This window comes from Chinchilla lanigera, unplaced genomic scaffold, assembly GCF_000276665.1.
Source record: "Chinchilla lanigera isolate Chin_1 unplaced genomic scaffold, ChiLan1.0 scaffold00092, whole genome shotgun sequence".
NCBI classification, from domain to species: Eukaryota; Metazoa; Chordata; class Mammalia; order Rodentia; family Chinchillidae; genus Chinchilla; species Chinchilla lanigera.
In genome coordinates this window covers 4,696,717-4,720,601 of record NW_004955493.1, presented here as the reverse complement: position 1 = coordinate 4,720,601, position 23,885 = coordinate 4,696,717, and the positions used below count along the sequence as shown (strand labels likewise).

The 23,885-nt window shown below is 46.6% G+C and overlaps 1 long non-coding RNA gene across 2 annotated transcripts in view; it reads right to left on the bottom strand.

Annotated features, from left to right (window-relative positions):
- Positions 1-518: 518 nt before the first annotated feature.
- LOC106146730 overlaps positions 519-23,885 on the bottom strand; it is a 29,668-nt gene continuing 6,301 nt past the window's right edge. Inside the window, exon 3 of one of the 2 annotated variants that reach the window (XR_001231291.1) lies at positions 519-2,443. This is a non-coding gene — a long non-coding RNA (uncharacterized LOC106146730). Of the gene's footprint in view, positions 2,444-14,045; positions 15,440-23,885 lie in introns of those variants that run through there. The other variant, XR_001231290.1, reaches the window with a different exon arrangement.

Below are 23,885 nucleotides of genomic sequence, written 5' to 3'. Positions count from 1 at the left end.
GAGCTGGCACTGTTTAAAATGATTTCATGTATGAATTCATTTCACCATGATAGGAATATTCTGAGGTAGTTACTAATATCCATGTTCTGCATAGGGCAGAACAGAGAGGCTGGCGCACAGAGAGGCTAAGTAACGTCTTCAAGGTCACACAGCTAGCAAATGGCAGAGCTAGGGTTCAAATCCGGAAAGTGGGACCACAGATTCTGCGTTTGTAACCCCCATACCTAACCTCTAACCTAAGAGACGGGCAAATCTGAGCCCGACTCTGCCAGGAGACTAAACTGTGGATCACACACAGTCATTATGCTCCAGGTGCTTCCCAGGAGCTGTCAATGTGACCGTGAACAGGAGGCTGCAAGCGCTCTCGTCGCAATGGGTGGAATGGGGTAGCTGGAGGACCTACTAGGTACTTCAAGTTCACCATCTCTAGCAGCACAGAGATTTGAGTAAAGCCAGATATTCTCCCCTAAAATTATAGAGTTATTGAAAAAACTCAAGTCTCTTTCTTTTTTATTTTTAGGGTGGGGGTGTACCCGAGGCTAGTCTCAAACTTCCGATTGTCCTGCCTCAGCCTCCCAAGTGCTGAGGTTATACACACACCACTCCGTCCCTCTCCAGTCTTCTTCAACTCAAGCAATGTGGGCAGCTCAATCACCTGCAGAGCACTGTTTTGATACTGACATCCAGGAGGATGATGTCATCGCTTGATTATCTGAGGAAGGAACTCCAGCCAAACTTACTGGATTGGAATCCAGGACTCTACTCGCTAAGGACGCTGGTGTGCCTAAGTTCTCCCATCTGAAAAACACAGGTAACGCTGGAAACGTTTTCTCCTAGGATTATGAGTATTTCACATTTCTGAAGTATTTAGGTTTGTACGTGACTGACTGTAAATACTGAGAGTGCTGACAAAAACAAATTCCTCCATCTTTTACTGCACCATGTCTGAAACCATCTCTAGAGAAAGAACTCTTCCACTGCTTCTGTTTTCACTACTTTCAACAATGACACACCCCTTGCCCAGTTGGCCAGATGCATGTGGACATCCCCCTGCTGGACATCCTCCAACCCTATCCTGGGGGTGCTCTGAGGAGCCAGCACTGGGGTATTTCGGCTTCTCACTATAAAGCAGCCTGTGTGTTGCCACTGCCAGACTGGATCCATTTCATGCTTCCCTGTCAACTCTTCAAATTAGCATTGTACACCCATTGTGTCTGGTGACCTGCTCTGTCTCTTGTCTCGCCTCTCTGAGAGGTCCCCAAAGTCTAGTCTCCCTGAACTGCATCATTTCTTCTTTTCCCAGTTCTTGGCCTTGGTTTTCATTACCATTTATGTCTAGGACGCATCCTCTTCTTTCTCCAGCGGACCAAACACATCTGTTCTTTGAGGGTCACCTGATGATCACTTCTGCCTCGCTTGTCTCTCATCAGCAGCGGCTCGCTTCCTCCTCTGAACTCAGGCGTGAGATACCGGCAGCACACACAGTGAGGTCCCTTTCGGCATTTTACTCTGGCTAACAGGGAGATGGAAGTTCTCAGGGGCAAATGGCAGGAATTGTAACGCCACAGCATCCTGGCTTTGTCCTTTTGTTTTTCTGCTTGAAAGCAGGGATGCATTTTTGCCCCCGGCTTCATCTTGCCCCCTCTGTATGATGGGATTAGTGGTGCCTGACCTGTACACCCTCTCACCAGCCATCTGCTCCCACTCTGGCCCTAAACTCTGTTCCCACCCCATGCCAGAGTGATTCTCTGCGAATGTGAATCAGATAACATTAATCCTCTGCTCTGACATCCTCCAGGAAATTTCCATCATTCTTACAATCAACCCCCAAGTTCTCCCTTGGTCTGATACACTTCTGTGATCTCATTTCCTGCCCTGCTCCATCCCTCACTCTGCAGCTGGCCTCCAGGCAGAAGTGCTCCTCACACGGCCCAAACCTGCTCAGGCCTTTCCCACTGCAGCACCCTCAGCCTGGAAGCATCTTCCTATGTGTTCCATCCGCGTGTTCTCCTCTCATCATTCACGGCGGGGACTTTCCCAGACCACTCAGGCTGGCTGTCTTATTCCTCTCTGTTTTCTTTGCATTGTTTATCACCTCCAGTGTATCAGGCTTCTTTGTTTATTTATTTATTGTGTGTCTCCATCCTCACCACTGCTGTCAGATAGAAAAAAGCTCCATGCGCTAGAGGAGTCTGGCGTTGCTCATTATTTTATCCCAGGCATCAGAAGCAAGAAGTTCTTGGCACATACTGGGCACTTGATTAATAATTATTAAATGGATGGCTGAGGCTCAGCGCAAGTCCAGGCTCCAGGTGGGCCTTCTGTGTGCAGCGCCGTTATTATTTAACTCTTATTGCTTGAACTCACATCGCTCCTCCCTGCTGGTCCGTGAGCACTGCAAGGGCAGTGGCTGTGTCTGATTCATCTGTGTCTCCCGTAGAACCTAGCACAGAGCAGGGGCCAACCAACCATGCATGTTAATGTCAAAGACCTCTGCAGACATCAGAGGGTAAACATTAAAAAAAAAAAAAATAGAAAGGAAAACTAAAGGGAAAGCTGTCCCTGGCCTGGAGTGCAGGGCCTTGATAAATGGGGTGCATTTCATCACCCTATTGTCTCTGGCACAGGTGAGAGAGCCTCAGATATCATGAAGGGAGAGTCGCAAGGGTGCTGATGGTGCAGCTGCCACCCCGCAGGCCCGTGTGCCTCCCAGGAGGGGTGCACAGTCTGTGGCCCTGCCTGCCGCTGGCCTTCCCCTCCTCCTCAGCAGTACAAACACTCCCAATACTCAGCTTCCTCTGCTGTCCCTGTCCCCGGAGGCAGCACACACTCACACTCTGTCCTACGTAAGCATTAGTCACTCTCCAGGAGTGTGCTGTGACAAGACCCATCTCCGAGGTGCCCGGGGATTCCGGCACCTGGACGGTCCTGCGCGTTTCTGTCTACTCTTTGTCGTGCTGTGAATGTTATTAAAATGCTCTATTTATCAGAGTGGGGGAAAAAGAAATCCTAGCTTAAACCAAACAATATATAGGATCTAAAATACAGGCTGGGAATTTAATTTGCACAGCAGCAGCAGAGAGCGAGTAAAGGGAGGTAATTTATGGTTCTCCAGAGGGAGGGAGAACAGAAGGCGAGCCCGGGAGGCCCTCCTCCGCGCTCCTCCTGTCCTGCTCAGCCTCCCGCAGCCTCTGCCTGCCCGCCCACCCCACCCTTGGAGCCGTGGGGTTCCCAAGGAGGCAGAGAGCCCAGCTGGGGCTGTCGATGTGCGTGAGGAACGGGAACAGCGATCCTGCTGCTCATGAACATCTGCATCAGTCCCAGGTGTGTTTACTGAAATAAAGAAGCAGCATCTGGTAATACGTAAGTGTAGGACATGTTTTAAAAGAAAAATTAAAAGTTAAATGATGTTTGCCCCCACCCCCGGAATATGACGTCCATGCTACTGAACTGAGCAGAACTCATAGTAATAATAATAATAATAATAATAATAATAATAATAATAATGGCTCACCTTTATGATTAGCTCCCATGGATCATGTGTCAGCCTACTGTGTGTTTTCTGTACTTAATTCTTCCAATTCCCCAAATCAAGCCCTACTATTCTTCTCCTTTGAAAGAGAAGATACCGCGATTCAGAGGGGCTCCTAATCCACTCAAGGCCCCACAGCCTGCGGGTGGCGGTGGATAGGCTGCAGGCAGTGTGATAGCCAGACCTCACATTGGCGGGCAGCGATAGGAGGACACAGCTGCTGTATAATCACCTGCACTGGAACAATTACTTTGGTTGTTTTTCTGTCATGCTCAGGATAAAAACAACTTGTATTACTGGTACCGAGGGAGTACCACTTCCTGGGTGTGGTGTCAAGTATTCCTCATAACAACCTCAGGAGATAAGTCCTTTTATCCTTCCCATGTCTCAGACGGAAAGGCTGCGGGTCAGAAACGCGGAGGGATGCGCCAGGCAGAGGCTGTGATCCCAGCCACCGCACTTCATCCTTTACGTGAACGTCAGACACCACAGTGACGCTCTTAACCCAAGGAGCTGCATTCAGGGCTGAGATGTCAGCTCAGCTGTGCACAAGCTGTGAGAAGCCGCGGTGCCAGGTATTTTCTCCAGCTTGCTCTGTCGCACCTGTGAAATGGGAGACAAAACCTTTTACCTGTAGGAGTGTGTGCAGTCCAGTGCCTAAGGGGTGGGGTCTAAGACAGAGACGGAGGAGATAAAAAAGCAGAGAAGAAAGAAGGGACAAAGAAGGAATGAAGGAAAGAAGGAAGGAAGATAGGAAGAGAGGAAAGGAAGAAGGGAAGGAGGAAGGAAGGAAGGAAGGAAGGAAGGTAGGAAGGAAGGACCAGAGACTGATGCGTATCAGTTTATCTGAATGTGTAAGAAACACCCCTTTACCTCAACAAACCTTTAATGGCCGCAGTGCGTGCAAGTCTTTTGATCCTCACAATCAGCCTGCAGGGAAGCTCCTATTCTCTCCATTTTGCAGAAGTAGACACTGAGGCCCTGTCAGGTTAGCTATCTGTCAAGTCTGTTAGCAGCTGGCACAGCTGAGGCTTAAGCCTTATAGCCAGGCTGCAAGGTCTGTGTGTTCCCTAAGCTGCTCCCCAGAGCTGGAAGAGGCAGAGGTCAGTCTGGCCCAGTGGAGAAGTGGACTGTGTCCCCTCTTAACTGCTAGGCTGGCCCAGCCACCCCAGACAGGGACTCAGCAGGCGAATCCCACTGACTTCAGCACGTTAGGACCTTTCTCATGCTCGGCCTGATGGCGCACACCTGTAAACCCAGATACTTGAGAGGCGGAGACAGGAGGATCACAAGTTCCAAGCCAGGACCAGCTACATTAGAAGCCCTGTTTCAAACTAAAAATTCTGAAAAGGGTAGGTGATCTAGCTCAATGGTAGAACACCCTTGGATCCTGAAAAAAATCTTCCTTGCACATGAAGCTGGCATGAAGAAAAGATGCCAGTCAGTCAATGAAATACCAACAGTTTCCTCTGTCCTGGTGTCTAGCTAGGCCCTTCCTCATCCTTCTCCATCTGGACTGGCCTCAAGTGTGACCCACCCAACCCCGAGGTGACCAGGAAGCAGGCAACGCTGCTGTGAAGTTGCCCGCAATAATTCAGTGTGTATTAGAAAAGGACAATGTCATTGGGAATTTTGAGATGCTATTAATAAAGTCATTGACAAGGAGTATTCAGGTTAAAAATAGAAGTGGGTCATTTTAAAGGAGAAAAAAAATAAATATTCGTTTGTCCCAGAGGCGTTAAGTATATGAAGGCCAAACAAAATAGAAGTCTGGGAAGATGCCCAGTTTTATCTGATTGTCCCTCTTATCTTACAAACAAGCCATTTCTTCCCATTTTATGGATGAGGAGCAACAAGGTTTAAATCATCACATGGTTTGCCCAGCAGCACAAAATGCTGTAGCCACTGCAGAGAAAAACAAGAAGGAAGGAGCCTTAAAAATAGAATAAATATATGAGCCTGCTGCCCTACTTCTGTGTATTTGTCCCAAAGAATTGAAACTCTGTTCTTGAAGAGATGTCTTCAGTCCCATGTCCATTGCAGCACTGCTCACAATAGCCAAGATATGCAAACAGCCTCCACTCCCACCCGTACAGGCAGAGGTTCAGCAAGTGTGCTATATACATAAGATGGAATACTACTCAGCCTTAAAAAAGAAGGAACATTCTTCCATAAGAGACAATGTGGATGAGGCTTAAGGACAGTATGCTGAGTGAGAGAACGCAGTGCTGGAAGTATAAACTGTGCACGATTCCCCTGACTGGAAGAAGTAAGGGTAGTTGCTCTGGCCTGGGAGGGCAGGAGGAGCGGACAGTTACCAATCCACTGGTGGCATAGCTTGAAACAAGCTGACACAGCTCCAGAGGTCTGCCATACAACATTGTACTCATAGTCAGCAACAAAGGGCTGCACACCTACAAATTTGCTAAGAGGGTAACTAGCATGTGGCGTGTTCCTATGACAATAAAACACAATTTTGCCTCAAACAGCTTACCCACATCCTCAAAACTTGAACTCAGTAAACCGGAGCTATGCAAAGGCCTGACAAATGTGCACGTTTGTGCCCCCACCCCAGTGGTTTGTCACTCCTTCTGCACTTGACCCGGAGACCCAGAGCAAACACACCCCACCCACGCCATCTCTGACTCTCATCTCTGCCAAGGCACTCCCTGAAATCTGCTGGAGTCACTAAAGCCAAGGAAGTGTATTTATTTAAATTGTCAAGATAAATTAACTTTTAGAGCCCCACTGAAGGAGCCCAGCAGACCTGGGCTGTGGGTTGGGAGCCATGAATATGCAAGCACACGCAGCCATCGAATTAGGCGGCTGCAAACATATTTGGAGGCAGCTGCTCATTTAATAATCTGGGACAACCACAAGAATAGAGAACGGGCCACTCTGGCCCATTTGCGTGGGTAAAGAGATAATTTTATAACACAATTGCAGCAATTAGGTTTCCCCAGACAAAGCCAGGGGAACACCGTTTGGGAGCAATCCTGGGTGTTGTCAGCCAAAGCTTCCTGCAGCATCAGCTCCGCTGTCAGATAAAGCAGCCTGCTTCCTGGAGATACAGCCTGAGAAAGTGGTGAGCAATGGGCCTAGAGGCAGACAGGCCCAGGTGAGAATCCCAGCTTTGCCCTGTTGGCTGAGCGATCCCCAGACCTTGCTTAAATTCTCTGAACTGTAGTTCATTTATCTGGGAATGGGGAAACAGATGGTACTTTCCTTGAATGGGTAGCTGTGAAGATTAAAAGTGATTGTGTATCTAAAGTCTTTAGAACACTCTAATGCAGTGGTTCTCAAGTTCTCTGCATGTGAGCAGCACTGGGGAACTTCTAAAACATGACTGATGCCTGCGCTGTACCTCCAGAGGTTCCAATTGGAGCATGAATCTTTTATCATGCCCCAGGTGATTTCAGTGTAGGCCAACTTAAAAAAAAAAAATCAGTGTTCAAGTTCAGAAGAGATACTCAATAGACAGAAGCTACTATAATTGTTTCTTTAATTTCACCACTTTTGGAGCAAGTTTGTCATGTACAAGGGGACTTAAAATACATCAATAATTCAACCTTGCTCTTCACCGTTGATCTAGCTCCAACGTCCTCTTCCAAGAAGAGGGAAAAGTGGGATGTAATGGGGTCAGGGGAGCATAACCTCAAACAGAAGAGATTGATGATGGGTCAATAACCCTGAGCCTATTTTCTAAAGTTGGGGGTCTTTGAAATGATTACTGAAGATAATATCTAGACAATTGTTAAAACTAGTGAACACACAGTGAAGGAAACAGCATTCCAGTAGGACTGTAAAACAGGTAGACAAAGTGGTCAGAGGGAGTAATCCATCAATATACTCATCCTCTCACCCCAAATATCCAAGTAACGCTGCTGGAGGCAGCTACCCTGACACTGACTCCCTTCCAATGGCCCCACATAATGCTACAACTTGGCTGGTTTTCTGGGAGGGGCATGAGACATGAATTTAAGTCCTAGGCATTTATGTGAGAAGGAAGGAATAGGTCCCTGGACTGAGCACATATGGCCTAGGTTATGTCGCTCCCCTCCTTCTACTGAAGTTTTATTCTATGATTAAAATCCATCCCAAATCTTGATCATCTTGACTGGGTCATTGAACCCTGCTGGACCCCACCTCCTGTTTGAGCTTCTCCTCTTCCCGTTGACTGGAACACTCCATTCAATGTTATAGTCGCACACTGGTGGACTTGACCACTCTCAGACACTCCTGGTTGGCAGAATGCGCTTCTCATTTTAGAAAACACAACGTCAGGCACCATCTTCCTCAAACATCCTTGCAGTGCAGCATGGACAAAATAAATTCTGGGAAGCTTTGGAAAAGATGCTATCTATCTCTCATAAAAGGAGAAAAGTCAGAGGAAGAGATCTGGGATTTGGTCTTTGATTCTCGCCTTGGATGTCATTGTGTGACACTGAGACACTTCTTAATATGTGTTTCTCCCTGCTCAGCATACACACATGGTGCATTTCCTAGCTCCTCAGGTGGAGGTGTGGGGCTCTCTGGCCAAGCATTGTCAATGGAAGTGATGGCCTCTACTTCCAAGACTGGCACATGAAGCTTTTCTACTACTACTGTTGCTCTTTTGCTACTTCTTCCCTGGCTGGAGAGGACTCTGGTAACTTACAGAAAGGCAGATCTGTGATATAGACAGAGCTCGGGTCCCTGAGTGACAAAGCAGAATAGAGCCCCTCCTCATCTTTCTCCCATCAACCCTCACTAGACAATGGCATGAGGGGAAAATAGTCTTTTCTGAGAATGTTTTATTTTTCCCTCAATTTTAGGGTTGCTTATTATAACAACTAATTATATTATCCTAGCTAATAGAGAACTACTGAGGTCATTTTGCCCCAGATGGGAGGAAGATCTGACTGACTCACTGAGCTGCTTATGTCATGGTAGCCAGGAAGTAGAGAGAGAAGGCAAAACCCAGGGCCAAGAATATATGCTTACAGCACAAGACCCAGTGACCTGCCTCCAAGCAAACCCTGCTCCTTAACAGCAAATCAGCTACAGCACCCCCTTCACCTGAAGACGTGAGCCCTTCCAAGGACACTTCAATTCCAAACCTTATCCCGAGGCATCTGTGATGGTACAGCTCACCCTCTTGCTGTGCCCCAATGTGCACTCTGCTGGAACTTCCCACATAGCTCAGGAGGGGGCTAAGTGTCACCTTCTCTGGGGCTCCAAGGCCAGCAGAGGTTAAGCTGCCCTGGAAGCTTCAGGTCCCCACATGACAAGCACGTACTACGCTGTTGTTGCCTAAGGTCTGACAGCCAGAACACTTCGAATCTGAACTTCTATGGTGTCCTGGGAATCTATATGGTGACTTTTGTCAGTGCCTGGGATACACTTGCAGCAATGGAAAATTAATCTGAACTCCAGAGAGCAGGGAAGTTCATGATACACACAGCTGTCTGTTACAAAGAACCTACTTTCCAAGGGTTTGATGCTATAATAAGTTTCTAGGAAGCCTCCTGTTTGATAATAGTGGCCCTGGTGACATGCCTATTGGTGACATGATGATTAAGAATTATGACAATGAGTTGTTGCTCCTGGCTCTTGCCCTGGCCATGTGACCACTCACTAATTTTAAAACACTAAGACAGGATTTCCCTATCTTCTGATCTACAGACAGCAGCAGTTCACAGGAGTTGCCTTATGACTGAGAAAATTAGGCATTTCTGGCTGATGACTAAAGAAGTCTACTAAATGCTCTTTGGAACCTCTACAGCCATGATACAGGAGCACTGTATTAAGAAATGTGTGCATATCCAGTTGTACTATTGGGTTAGAAAATAGAGAGGTTTGTATTCCTTCTGAAAGTATCTCTTGAAATCCTTTTCTTTGGATAAAAGATAAACTTATAAATGTTTAATGCTACTGCGATGGACTGAAATGTGTGGCCCTGAGATTGACATTTTAAATTCCTAACCACAAACAAAATTGCTTTAGTGTCTGTGTGGAGATATTTATGATGAGATGAAGCTGTGAAGGTGGATCCCTGATCTCACAGGATTACTCTGTCTAGAAGATAAAAAGAGACCGAATGATCTCTCTTTCTGTCTGTCTGTCTCTGTCTTTCTTTCCATTTCTCCTTCTCTTACTCCTCCCTCCCCTGTGAGGACAGAGCAAGAAGATAGTTGTCACAAGCCAGGAAAAAAGTCCTCCACAAAGGATCCAAATCAACTAGGCATCTTGATATGCGATGTCTAATCTCTACAACTGACAACATATGAGGTGTAATTGTGTATTACAGCCAATGTGTGCATTTTCAAAAATGTATTACAGTAAAAGATATAGCACCATTAGTTACCCTTAACACACCTCTCTTGCTTTGAATGCACTTAACCTGTCCTTTTTGCTATTTTCTGAAGCAGGTCTGGAAATCCTCTTTCATTTTTTTTTTTCTTATACTGTTATGGCTGCCTTGACCCCCTGAATTTATCTGAAATGTTTACCTTTCATGGTCATTTTGATTTTGGGGAAGAACCAGATGTTTCACAGTGCCAGATGTGGTAAATAAGGTAGATGAGGACACACCATAATATTTTTTGAGGCTGACTTTCTATTGGATGGCACTCAGCAGCAGCATTCACACTTCATAAAGACACTCACAAAAGCAGAGTTTCAGAAAGTGGTAAGAATGATAGGATAAGTTCAAAGTGTGTGCACGGGTATTTTGTAGAAAATTAATGGCAATGTGCGTTTACTCTAATTTTTCTAACTCAACATTCACTGTATATTCTGGCTAATCCTTGTACATTTCTGGGTTTATTGTTGCTGTTGTTGTTGTTGTTTGTCTTTTTGAGAGAGGGTCTCACTATGCAGTTCAGGCTCGCCTTGAACTCATTTTGCAGCCCAGCTGGCCTCCAATTTGCAGTGATCCTTGTGCTTCAGCCTCTTGAGTGCTGGGATTACAGGCTTGCACCACCATGCCCAGACCATTTGTGTTGCTTAAACCACCCAGTTTGTGGTTCTTTATTATGGCAGCCTGAGCTTGAGCTATACTACAGAATGTTTCGATTTACTTAAGCAGTGGTCAGAAGACCTGAGAGCAAGACGATCCCTCTGTCTGTCAAGGCGAGCATATCCAGTTAGCAGCTGAGAAACTCACAGATGGACCATTTGAAGGCCCAATTTCCAGGGCTGATGTCCTAGAATGTGTTATTCTCTGACACCGTACTTTTTACTATGCTGTATGGAAAAAATACAGAGTTCCTTTCCCCCAGAATTTTAATTGATCTCCACATCTCTGATATTTTCTTCTACTCATGGAGACCAGAGTTAGCAGAATTTTCTCATCTCCTCTTTGACACGACTAAGAATTCCTTCTACTTGGATATGGGGATCAGTGCTCTGTAGAGCTTAGAAAAAATACACAAGTCCAATATAGGAATGCTCCACTACACTGTGGCAAAATCAAGTCAATGGGTGGACATTTGTTTTTCAGGGATATGTGTCAACATTTTTATCTGCCCTTTATGAAAATCCAAAGCACAAACTCCAAAACAGTGCAGGCTGACAACCAAGAGTTATATTGCATCTGTGGATAGATGTTATGGGAAATCACTGTGAAAGAAATCTTTTTCTGAAGAGAGGGTCAGACCAAAAGGGAACAGCCAGTGGGTGGACCTAAGACTCATGGCTCTATACTCACCACTCTCAAAGCAAATTGCAAGTGTGTTTCTATGGCGGCAGATACTATCTGCCCTTTGACATCACGTAAATAACATGGATTGGCTAGATGGTTGGCTGGATTCCATCTGTGAACTTCCCTACTCCCTCCGTTTAAGCCAGGAGTAACATTTTAACATAGACACCAACCACACCAAGACACAGCCTGAGGTGGATGGGAGGCAGAGCACAGAAGTCTGCCCTCCATGCAGAGATGTAGAAATTTCTACATAGTTGTACATTTGGTGTTTAACACAGTCTTTCATGCTTCAGTGTTCACCTGTTATCAATAAAATTCTATATTTTATATAAGGAACTAAAATTAATGCATTTATCCATTGTGGTTTTTGTTATTTTTTACAAATACAATAATATAATCTCAATTAGCAGTAAAGACCTCCCTCAGTCTCTCAGATGTGGTGCTATGTCCACTCAACTAATCTCAGTTACTCTTCATTTTCTCTATTATGTTCTAGGAATACATTTTTTTTGGAGACAGGGTCTTGTGATGCAGTTCTAGCTGTGCTTGAACTCGCAGCAATCCTCCTGTCTCAGCCTCCTGAATGCTAGGACCACAGATGTGCATCACTACTCCAGTCTAGAACACAAATCTCGATTAGAATAAACAGCCTGTGGGTAATGGTCCTTGCCTCTCTCTTTATCTTGTATCCATGGCCTGCAGATTAATGCCTAACACCTAGTGCGTGCTCACTGGCTTGCTGAATGGGAGGTGTTCCTCACTTCCTTCCCCTGAACTTTCCGTCTCCTTGATGGAACCATTCCAGTACTCTATCACCTGCTTCACTTCCTGCATTCTTACTTGGGCTCCTGATAGAAACGGAGGGAGACTGAGGTGGTGGTCAGGGAAGACAAATCACACTAATCCGGGAATCATAGGAGCTCATGGTCCATTGCCAGCCACAAGGTGTGAGTAACTCGCTGGACTCTTTTGAGCTTCTTTGGTTAAATGATAATGGCAAATGATTTCAGTGGAGTATGCAAAATCTGCTCAGGTCCCTCTCTCTGGGCTGACACTCTTATGCCGCAGGTACCGCGAATATCGGGAGAATATTGGCTATTAACTGCTCACTGCCGGGTCCCTCACTGAGCGCTATCCTCCGTGGCAGAGAACTTTCTTGCCCAAGGTCATGCCCTTCCTTGGGGGAGCACCCACCAATGAGCGGCTGCTCTGCAGTCACCAAGGATCACACCCTTGCATCCTGTTCAAGAGCACTGAAGATCATCTCACCCAGAGTTTCCTGTTGGAACTGCTCAGGGCAGTCGTGCTGTAGTCCCACTTTGCCTTCTGCCCAATCTCCACCTCCCTTGCTTTCTGATACCTCCAGGGGAGCGCTTCGCATGCAATACTCCACTGGAGAGTCTGTTTCCTGGAAACCTTATCTAAACCAGTGTTGATGGTAGGGCAGATAATGATGATAGTGCATCCAACAGAGAGGAGGGGAGGGGTTAATGAGTCTGGAGAGTGCTGGGAGTTTTGCTGTCCAATATGTACTGGTTAATCTAATCTGAATCCTCCTTCAATAAGAAAAAGATGAATACCCTTGAGAGATGTTAGTGTGATTTATGTCTCCTTGTGATGTCATCCCCAGAAAAGGACCATTAGTCTGTGTGCTCCGGTCATGGTCGTTCTTGTTCTGCTTCTCCAGTGGGGAGTAACTGCACAGGATGGGGCTGTATACTATAATATTTGCTCCAAGCCCTTGGCATTCTGTATTCTGTGAAAATTTCCCTTCCTTTAAGCTCTTCCATTAGAAGCCATCCCCACAAGCTATAAACAGCCCTGATCACCTCCTCTCTTAGATTCCAAGAGAGCTAATCTCCTGTCTGATGCTTTATCAGTCTATTGAGAAACGCCCAGAGAAATCTGCCAATCTAAACAGAATATAGTGTGGAAAATTGTATTAGACCTCCCTGTAATTCACCAAACATCACAGGCAGTAAAATTCTAATACCACAGTGATTCTTTTATTGTAATGAGAATAGAAATTGATGTAACGTCAATCCACCCTTACTGCAGTATTAAGATTCTCCTAAAATACTACACTAAATTCAAACTCAGGGGAAATCCCATGATAACCTACTCAAAACTGTCCTAAAATCAGCCTGAGATTGTTCAGGATTTTTTAGTCTGATGATACCAAAAGATGATTGTACCTCTTAAAAAAACATCATTCCCATCAGCATCTTGAAATAGCGGTTCAGAAAATTCTGCAGTGGAAAGGGGACTGACAGGAGAGAACTGCAGACACATGACTGGAGATATGGCACATGGGAGAGAATGTTGGTCCATACTTATGATGCTCCCCTGCAGCAGACCTGTCAGGATGATCTGCCAAGGAGAGGTTAGGCATTGCTCTGGCAGAAAAGGCATAGTTAGAGACAAAGTCTGGGTGCAGGGCAGGTAGATGGTGATGAGAAAGAGACCACTCTACCAGGCAAAAAATGTGTCCTGGACAGATGTCCAGGTGAGTGGCACTGATGTGCCTCCAGGTGAATCTACCTTCCCTACAAAAGCCTGGCCTAATGATCAGGAGTCACTGAGAAAGTGCTATGGCTCCCACCTGACACCATTCATGTTTCTTCATTGTTGCCAAGACTCGAGTCCTGGAAAATAAATCGTATCACTAAGGCAACCAAAGCAACTTGTGGTTGGTGGACTATTTCATCAACTTGGGGTGGGATGGGAAAAGGGAGGGAGAGGGAGACAGAGATAGAGACAGGTAGAGAGAGACAGACACAGGGCTAGAGACAGGAAAAGAGAAAGAGAGACTGGTGGGGCCTCTAGGAAAAGTGTTCCGCCACGCAAAGAATGTCGATCCTCATTGTAATGCCACTTTACTTCTTGGTGTTAGTAACCCATATGCATGCACTACATTCACCAATTATACAAAGCAAAGGGTGATAACAGCATTGTGGTTTATAAACTTACAAGCAATGCAAGTAATCTTCAACAGTAGAATAAACAGATTTTATTATACTCAGTTGGTCCTCTGTATCCGTGGGCTCTGTATCACACACCTTCCACTCTCCAGCCAAGGAGGCTGCTGTGGGCTGCAAATGACAGAACGCTCAACCACGCAGTTTGAACCATCAAGATATTTATTCCCTTCTAGAAGCAAAACCCAGAGATGAGGAGGATTGAGAATAACTCCCCAACTCAGACTGAACATCCAGGACAGCAGCTATTCCGTCCCTCAGTCCACGCTCCTTCCAATACTGGGGCTTCATCCTTATGAGATTTCATTATGGTTGTGAAGGGAGCAGACACTGCTCAAGCCATTGTCTCTTCACAAGACACCTTCAAAGTAAGTTGATGGGTGCCGGCAATAGAGCTTGCCACCAACAACCCCCCTTTGCACTTTCAAATGCAAAATTTCAGCGAAGAATAACAGCATACTTCCACACCAACCAGATGAATTTTCACAAAATAGACCCAGGAACAAAACAAGTCCCAAACCATGAGATAAAACATCAAGCAGAAGCACCCTTGGCCACCTTCCAATCCCAGCTGCCCCTCCAAGAAAACCGCTACAAATGAGGCTTCCTCTTTCTGCTAAATTTATATAAATGGAGTGGCACAACACATCCCCTTAGGCAGTTGCTCCTTTTGCTTTGTGAGGTTTATCTACATGATCGAGACTAGATACAGTCTGTCCATTTCCATTGCTGTACAGTGGATCACTTTGCATGTCCTGTCCTGTAGGGAGTTTGTTCTAGGACCCACCATAGATACCCAAATCTGAGGATGCTCCAATATCATATAAGAAGACATAGTCTTTGCATATAATCTACAACACCCTTCCTTGTACTTTAAGTCATATCCAGATTACTTATAATAACTTATACAATGTAAATGCAACATGAATAATTCTTACACTGCATTGTCTAAGAAATAATAAGAAAGAAATCTGTACATGTTGAATATAGACACAACCATCATACATCCAAGTACATTTTCAATGTTGTTTGTGTCTGTGGATGTAAAACCCATGGATACGGAGGACCAACTGAGTATAATAAAATCTATTTATTCTATTGTTGAAGATTATTTGCATTGCTTATAAGATTATAAACCACAGTGCTGTTATCACCCTTTGCTTGTGCAGTGGAAAAGTTTACAGAACAGGATACCTTCTCTTCCTGGGCCTCTCAGCAAAGGGAGCTCCTTTTCCTACTGATCTGGAAGGAAACAGAAAGCAAAATTGCATAGACTGAAGATGAAGTTATTTCTACTCATAAATCCCATTATCTCCCACCCACACCTCACCCTTGTCTATTGTTCTGTTTTCTGTTTCCTTCCAAACAACCCTTTGGACCTGGCTAAGTTCTGATGTCACAGCCCCACTCAGCTACAGAGACTTTTCCACCACTCCCCTGGCATCAGCCCCAAATTGTTGTGTGCATCCCATGGGAATTTGTGTAAAGCCCATAGGAATCCCACTGGCCTTGAATTAAATCCTGACAATAACCCAGAAACAGAGAGGGAAATGAATTTGTAAGGAGGTGCAAGGGCCATTGTCCTTGTGCTACAGTTTAGACCTAAAATGACCCCTAGCACTCTCGTGCATTCAGAGATGGAGCTTTGGGAAGGTGACTTGATAACAAGGGTGCTCTATTCACCAGTGGATTAATCCATGCGTGAGTCCATGGCTCACTGTGCTGTTAAGAGGTGGGTTCAGGCAGAAGAGGTGATCACTGAGGGTGACCCAGAAGGGTGAATCATCATCCCAGGCTCCTCCCTTCTCTCTCTGCTTCCTGATAGCCATAGGTTAAGCACCTTTTCCTTTGTGATGCCCCTCTACCATCTTGCTTCTGCCATGGGCCCAGCTAACCATGGATTGAATATTCAGAAACACAAGCCAAAATCAACCTTTCCTTTACATTGCGGCTGTTGGGTAATTTTCCCATTGAGGAGAAAGTGACTATAACATCTTTTGAAGATGGTGGCTGTCAGGTCCCCGGATGTCTCATCCCCCTCACTCTGCTCACCCTCTCCTGAGTACAACCCTCCTCCATTCAAGGTTGGGCTCACATGCAGCATCAGTGCAGCAGGCTGTGAGACCCTAAGAATCCAGAAGTTCCACTGCACAAGGAACAACATGGATTTGCTGAAGCCCTGGAATCTCAAGTGGTATCCCAAATACCACTTCAGGTGATTTTAGCGGGTAATAAGGACTGAGAATCATCTTCCCAAACTTTTGAGTCACTGGCCTTTCTTTTCACTCAGATCTAGGCTTGAAGATCATGTGTACAAGCAAGTCCCCAGAATGCTCCCATGCAATTACACTCCTCTACTGTCTCACACTGCTGTAGTTTTTTTCATAAAAATAGGTGCTCCGATATTCACAGGCTCACTGGTTTATTCTCTCTCTCTAAAAATATAAGTAAGCTTCCTGAGATCGGAGACCTGGAATGTTCCCTCTTTCCATGCTGACAATAGTTTTGTGATCTACAAACCGTGATTCTTCTTGTGGATGACACACTAAGGTACAAAGAAGTCAGTGACTCATGTCTACTGCCCCATCATAGTGTGGGTCAGAAATGACAAAACTTGGATTTGTGCCCAGGCTCAATTGAATTCCCAACTACCCTACTGGGCTATTTCCATGTTAATTATTTCCTTCTACATTGTGTCCTATTAGCCTGTTCTTTGCAACAATGTCACTTACTCTCAATGGGTCTCTGATGCAGGAACTATCATTAACCCCATTTTACAGATGAGAAAACTGGGGCTTAGGAAGGGATTGAAAGATTGAAGTGAAATTGCATACACTGAAGAGGAAGTTATTTCTACTCATAAATCCCATTATCTCCCACCCACACCTCACCCTTGCCTATTGTTCTGTTTTCTGTTTCCTTCCTTTGCCTACCCACAAGCATCCTCTTCCTTCTGTGTTGGAGGAAGAGGATTTGGCTGGTCTCTGCTGGAGCAGACACGTCAGAAGGGGAACAGGCCGCCAAGGAACATCCCGGCACAACTGTTCCCCACCACAAGCTGCGCCTGGCTTCTGCCAGGCAGCTCTGCCAAGCTGAGGCTGCCTGTTGGCACTTCAGCCTTGAATTAGAAAAGGGTAAGGTTAGAACATTCTAGGAGAAGGTGAAAAAGATTAGAGTCTCTGGCTGTGAAAGAGTCAGTGGGAACCAAATGGCAAAGAGCTCAAGAGAAAGAGGGACACGAACTGACTGGTAGGGTGTGCATAATGCGCCAGACGCTTGTCACACTTGAGCCTGTATAATCCTGCACTGTCCTCGTGCGGGGTGAGCAGGGACATAAGAGCCTCCTCTCCTCCCTGGCCAAATTTGGTTCAATGCCTCACACAGCACCACTTGTCACAGCATCATCTCCATTCCCACACACACGGGTTTAGAGCGAGCTCTCCATGTGCCTGCTAGTCCCCTCCAGTTCAGGGCCCACTCTGCTACCAGGGGCATCTTCACAGTGCAGACACAATGCAGCCTTTCAAGCTAGGATGGCTTTCCACTTGGCTTGAAACAGCCCAAATCTTTAACAAGGTGGAGATTCCTGGGGGATCTGCTCTCCGCTGCCTTTGCAGCCCTTGCTGCTTCACGTGCCGCTCCTTCTGGCTCTTGCTCAGTTTCCATCATACACCACGTTCCCTCCAGTCACAGGCCCCGGTACAAGCTGTTCCCTCGGCCTGGACCACCTTCCCCACTCCCACCCCACCATCACCCTCCTTCGACTGATCAACACCTGCTCAGGCTGCAGATCTTGGCTCAGCTGTCACTTGCTCAGAGCCTAGACAAGGACATGGCCCCTTGTCATATGGTCCCAGCATGCAAATCAGGCTGGAGTCTGCATTCCTTTGGGTGACTCATCTTTCAGCAAAGCTTACAAAGACCGAAGCTCCATCTGATTTTGCCACTCTCCTAGCCGGAAAATTAGACCAATGCTGAGACAGATTAGCTCTGCAATTCCTGCCCGTTTATCAAATTTAAGTCTTTTTGTCACTAGACTGAAAGCTGGGGCTCGGAGAGATTAAGCTACCTGGTTAAGGGTGCTCAGCTAGGATGCAAACCCCTGCCTGCCCAAGGCAGAGCCTGGCTAGACTTCTAAATATCGCCATTGACGAGGGGTGTCAGGGAAGCAGGAAGGAGCTCCTGCAGAGAGCATTCTTCTCCTGAGAAATAAATGGGCTGTGTTCCTCTCAGCCCCGTCCACACTCCATCACAGCCAGTTATGGGGCTGTGCTCCTCAGAGCTGCCCTCAGCCACAGGAGAGAGATTGATGGTCCCTAAAGACCCATCTCATTATCCCAGGAGCCAAATTGGGACCCTATTAGGGGATAACTGGCCCATCAATAAACCCCACACTAATTCTGCAGCCGCACAGGGCAGAGAAAACTGACCAGAGCCCACTAATGTGGCATCTCGGCACCCCCACCTCTGCTACCCAGAGCTAACGGTAATGCTCGGAGAATAAACACGGCCTTTCCTGAGCCCCCAGAACCATTTGCTCTAATGCGGTGTAACCATCTTAAGTGAGTGCCTGATAAATTAATGGGCGCGGGGAGCACAGAGCACTGTGTGTTTCTACGTGCAAGCGGGAAGCACTGTCACCGGCAGGAAGTAATCCGAGAGCAGGGAGGAGAAAAAACTGGAGAAAGGATCTGCAGCTGTCCACATGAGCACCACGTGCAGGGTTGTGTGGTTGGTCTATGCTCTGCAAACACGTGTATCTGCATACACGTGTGCAAGTGAGCATGTTAGAGCTTGTGAGGCGTGCATGCTGGTGAACATGCCTTGCTGGTGGATTTGCACACTTACACAATTACCCCAGTACCTTGCTATCTTACTCACTTTCTCATTGCTGGGGAAAAATACCTGACACCCACAATGTAAAGAAAGAGAGGTTCATTTTGGCAGATTCCATCCACAGCCAGCTGGCCCCAAGGCAGAAGGGGCATGGCGGGCAGGGTGGCACAGGAAGGCTCTTTGTGCATCGCAACCAGGAAGCAGAGAGCAAGAGGAGAGGTGCAGAGGGAGGCACACCTGTCAGGACTCACCCCCGTGACCCACCTCTTCCAAATGGACACCACCTTGTAATAGGACAGTTAGTCCTGAATCTTCAGTGGATTATTCTCCAGGTGAGTATGGCACCCTCACCATGCACTCTGTGACTGAAAGCCCCCTGAGCCTTTGGGGGGACCTTCCAGATCTAAATCAGAACACTTGCACTGGCCAGAATGACAACCCACCCATACTGGAGTGAATGATGCAAGGTAGTTACTCAATACATGTTTGTTTTAATGAACGGTAAACTCTGTCTAATCTTTAGAATAATAACGATAACAATGATTAGAATAAACACAGGGAACAAAATATTTCCAGACAGAGTAGGAAGTATAAATATTCTCCAGTACAGTTATTAACAAGCTGTAGGTGCTCAGGGAGGACAGTTTACTTCTCTAATTTCTTATCTTACCTTTCAAAGGAAGGGCTACAGTCCACATAGCTAGCAGGAAGTCAGCAAGTTTTTGCCCACAGATTATTTGTTTGAAAGCCACAAATCCATCCTTTGAGAAAGAGGATCATCATGGGGGGATTTGAGAATGGGTGGCTAAATTTGGGGGAGTTAACCAAGATAAATAAGTGAGATATGAGCAATGTCAAATACCACAATTACTGGGTGCCCACAGGCACCTTTACCCTGTGAATCTGTGGAAGTGAGGAGCACAAGCCTGCTTTCTCCAGTGCTTTGGTAGGTCTGCAAAACAGTTAAGGGGCTTGGGAAACAGAAGATGTGGGTAAGAAGACAGCTAGGTAATTGATTATGGGGTCCAGACAGAATGCAGTGGGAAGCCAGGAAAGTGGAGAGAAAGGGAGGGAGAGAGAGAAAGAGAGACAGAGCAACTTTCAACCAGCTGGTAAAATGCAATTAGCATGAAGAAATGAAAATAAAAAGCCCCTTGAACCAAAAGTTGTCAGGGAAACCACAGGACTTCTTTCTAGGTGCAGGGCAAACGCGGATGACATCAGGGGAGTTACTGCTGAAGTGAAGAGCAGAGAAAGGCCATTGAAAAGGAGAATGAAATCAGGGTCTGAATGCTACTGTTGCAGAATCCAGAGATCAGAGAGACCAATGAGGAAAAGGATTTATTTCCAGCATTTCAGATGCACATTGACCCAGCCGGACTCGCATCCAAAGTGCTAGGGGTTAGAACAAAGAAAAGGTTCCAGGTTTATACATTTTGCTGAGGGAGGGGTGGCTGGTATTTAGAAACTAGGGGTGGAATGGGGCAAGCAAGGGTACAGAAGCAAGACAGAGCAATTCATAACTTAGCCTTGAAAGAAGACAGAGCCTTATGAATTTTGCCAGAAGAAGATGACATAAACTCTGTTTACAGGACACAGTTGCAAATCTTTTCTTCAGCAGAATAAGAAGTTATGGCTAAAGGTGGTGGGGAGTTCAAGGAGGATTTCTCTTTAAGCCCTGCTTCACTAAGGTAGTGCATAGCTCGCTCATTTTTAGGGGAGATAGAGTTGTTACAATCCTTTGATAATTTCATAAAAATATGGATCTAAAGGAGGAAAGAAAGGGAGGAAGGAAGGAAAAGAGAGAGAGAGAGACAAAGAAAAGAAAGAAAGAAGGAAAGAAAGAAAGAATGAATGAATGAATGAAAGGAAGAAAAAGAAAGACTAGAAAAAGAAAGAAGAGATAAGAGTAAGAACAGAAATTTTCTCTGTGACAACAGCACCCTCACATTGTTTTACACAAATGAAAAGAACTCTGAGTCTCCAGTGCCTGCTGGCTCTCTGATCTGGAGTGCGTCAGCGGCTGGCTGGGGGCACCCGAGTGGAGCAGAAAGGGAGCTCTATGATGCAGGAATTACATCCCAGCTGAAGGCATGGAAGTGGGGAGATGGCGAGGGACGGGGGTAGGGAAGATGCAACTTTAGGGGACACACCTGACGTGGGTGTGATGGTGTCCTGCGGGAGTGTGACGGGCACAAGGGACCTTCATTTGCAGCTGCTGGCCTGGGGACAGGAAGCAGTGGATACCACGAAGGGAGACACAAAGCTGGTCCTGGTGCTGCTTCCTCACCGCTGCCACCTCCGCATCTGGGAGGAGGCATCATTGTCTCATTTGTTTTGAGCACGACTTATTTCCATAGCTTATTTTGGTCACTGCTATTCTGAGAACTGCCTCCAGCTGTCTGTCTGCCACCTTAGTGTTAAGTGTCCCATCTGCCATCCAGGGACGGTGCTCCCAGCCTGCTCCTCTTCCCCAGGTCCTCAGAACACTCTCTCCAGGCTCTCCTACCCATTCACCCCCGTGGGGAGTCCTGTGTGTCTTTCCCAGAAGGACCCTCTGCCTGTACTCACAGCTTCCAGTCCCTCCGCCTCCTCCTCAGGCTTCTGCTGACTCCTTTCCAGAGCAAACCAGACACACCTCATCGTCCTTGGAAACGGGTGGCTGCTCATTATTTCCGTCTCTGCTCCAGAGGTACCAAATAGCTGCACAGTGGCGCCTGACCAGTAGCTCTGATAAGGAAAGACCGTGTCCGCTCACCACGGACTCCCAGAGGCGGACACAGGGCACTGATTTACCAACTCCCTGGTTGCAGTAGGTAGGTGAGGAGGCCCCAGCTGTGGCACAGACATCGTCCGTGCCAGTGAGGCATCAGTGGGAAGTCGCCGCCTGACTGCTCAGGGATGCTGAGTCTGAGGCCTGGGAGCTGTGGAGGGACAGATAAGAAGGGAGACCAGGACCCTGTGCATAAGCCAGGACAGGGGAATCTGTCTGGAAGAGTCTGAAGAACTTGTTGTCAGTGCAGAAGTGAAGATGAGAAAGTCCTTGGAATTCTCGTCCTAGTCCCAGGGGATTGCTAAGAATCCAAAGATGGCATGGAGGACCCCTGCAACTGGTGCAGCCTCCCTCTTTTAGCACTCAGGACATGTCACTCTGTTATATAATTAACTGTCTGTTGACCACTTCATCTCCCTCTTAGTCCCTGGCCGCCTGTAAGAGAGTATCTCCTTCACTGTCAGATCGCTTATGTCCAGCACAAAGCTTACTTCTCTCTGTTAGTGTTTACTGGAAGAATAACTGGTAGAACAAATAATGAACACCACAGTTCATAATTCATATACGGAGAACGCATTAAGGGAGAGGAAAATGTTACTTAAAATCTGTAAATTTAGCTGTAAGAGCAGGCTCACAGTTGTTCAGAGTAACCGCTTATTTGGTGTGTCCTGTATGTTGGCTTCAAGCTGACGAATTGCACAGTGCGGAGACTGAAGTTTGATGCATGCACAGAGTGTGAATGGGGAATGGGGAACATCTGTAGAGTTCATCTCAGAGCTTCCTGGGGCATAAGGAAAGGAGGCAAAGACAGAATGGGCGTTTTTAGAAGGGGCCTGGAGCATAGTACACTGGGCTTTCCAGGTAAAAGTTACTGTGACACTATTTTCGGGATGGAGTTCATCAGAAAACATGAGTTCCAAAACCTTGTTCTGCACGCCCAGTCCACAAGGGGGAGAAGGAAAAACTCTTAGCATCTCAACCCTTGCAGCTTGCATGCCATTTGCACCTCATATGTACATGTATGTGGGTGTATGGAGACACACTCATGCACTCCTACTGGCTTGAGAACACACAGGTGGGATTCCCATACAGATACGTACACCTATTCACATTCCTTCATGCACATCTAGGGACATGCACAGTCTGAGACAGACTTGCACAAGTTCTTTACTTAAACTCACACACCTGAGATGCCCCTCCTCCTCATCCAGACAGCAGTAGGGAAGGGTGTCTGCTCACCATCACTTCTAAATTCTGGAGAAAGGATGGAAGCCAAAGGGTGTCTTTAACACAGAAATCTTCTGTGGCACCGCAGACCAACTTTTCCTTGGGTGGTGGATGAGGATTTCTCAGGATGAGTTGGAGGAGATTGCAGCCTAGATCCCTCTCTGGGGCACTTCACAGTCGGGTTCATGCACCTTTGAGAACATAATGCCCCATGATCTGACAGGAAGCAGAGCTGGGAGCAGCTGTAAACTTTGGCTGCTGCTCAGGAGGTCATGGTCCAGGGGCTTGGGACACCTGCTTTAACACCTCCTCTCACAAGGCATAGAGGTCAGAAACCATTCTCTGCAAGTTTTCTGGGGAAGCCTGCATTACCAGTGGGTGTGCAAAGTATTCTTCCACAGTGCACACCAAAGCAGGTGCTGGGATGCTGGACTGATGTGGAATTTGTGAACCAGAGAAGCAGGTTAAAGTAAAAACTTGCACGATAGCCTACAGCCCTGAGAGATGAAAATTTTATTTTTTCTTTTTCCACCGTTCTCAGCGCAGAAGTCAATAGCTAGTAGAGCTGAAAGACAGCTCTACAAAAACAGTGGAGCCGTTCCTGCCACCGTGCTGTGCAGAATATCTCAGGGTGACGGGGGAGCCAGCCAGGGCTAAGAGCTGGGGGGTCACTGGTGCTTTTTGCATGTGTATGGGAAGAGACAGTGCGAGAAGCAGCATAGCTTTCTCACTCTTTGTTGTGTTGGCTAAGGGTCTGCAGGAGCTGTGCAGAAAGAGGCTGGGACCAGGAGACCTGCAAATGCCTGCAGCATAGATTTGGCAGTAGGAATGGCATTTAGTTAGACGAGGCAC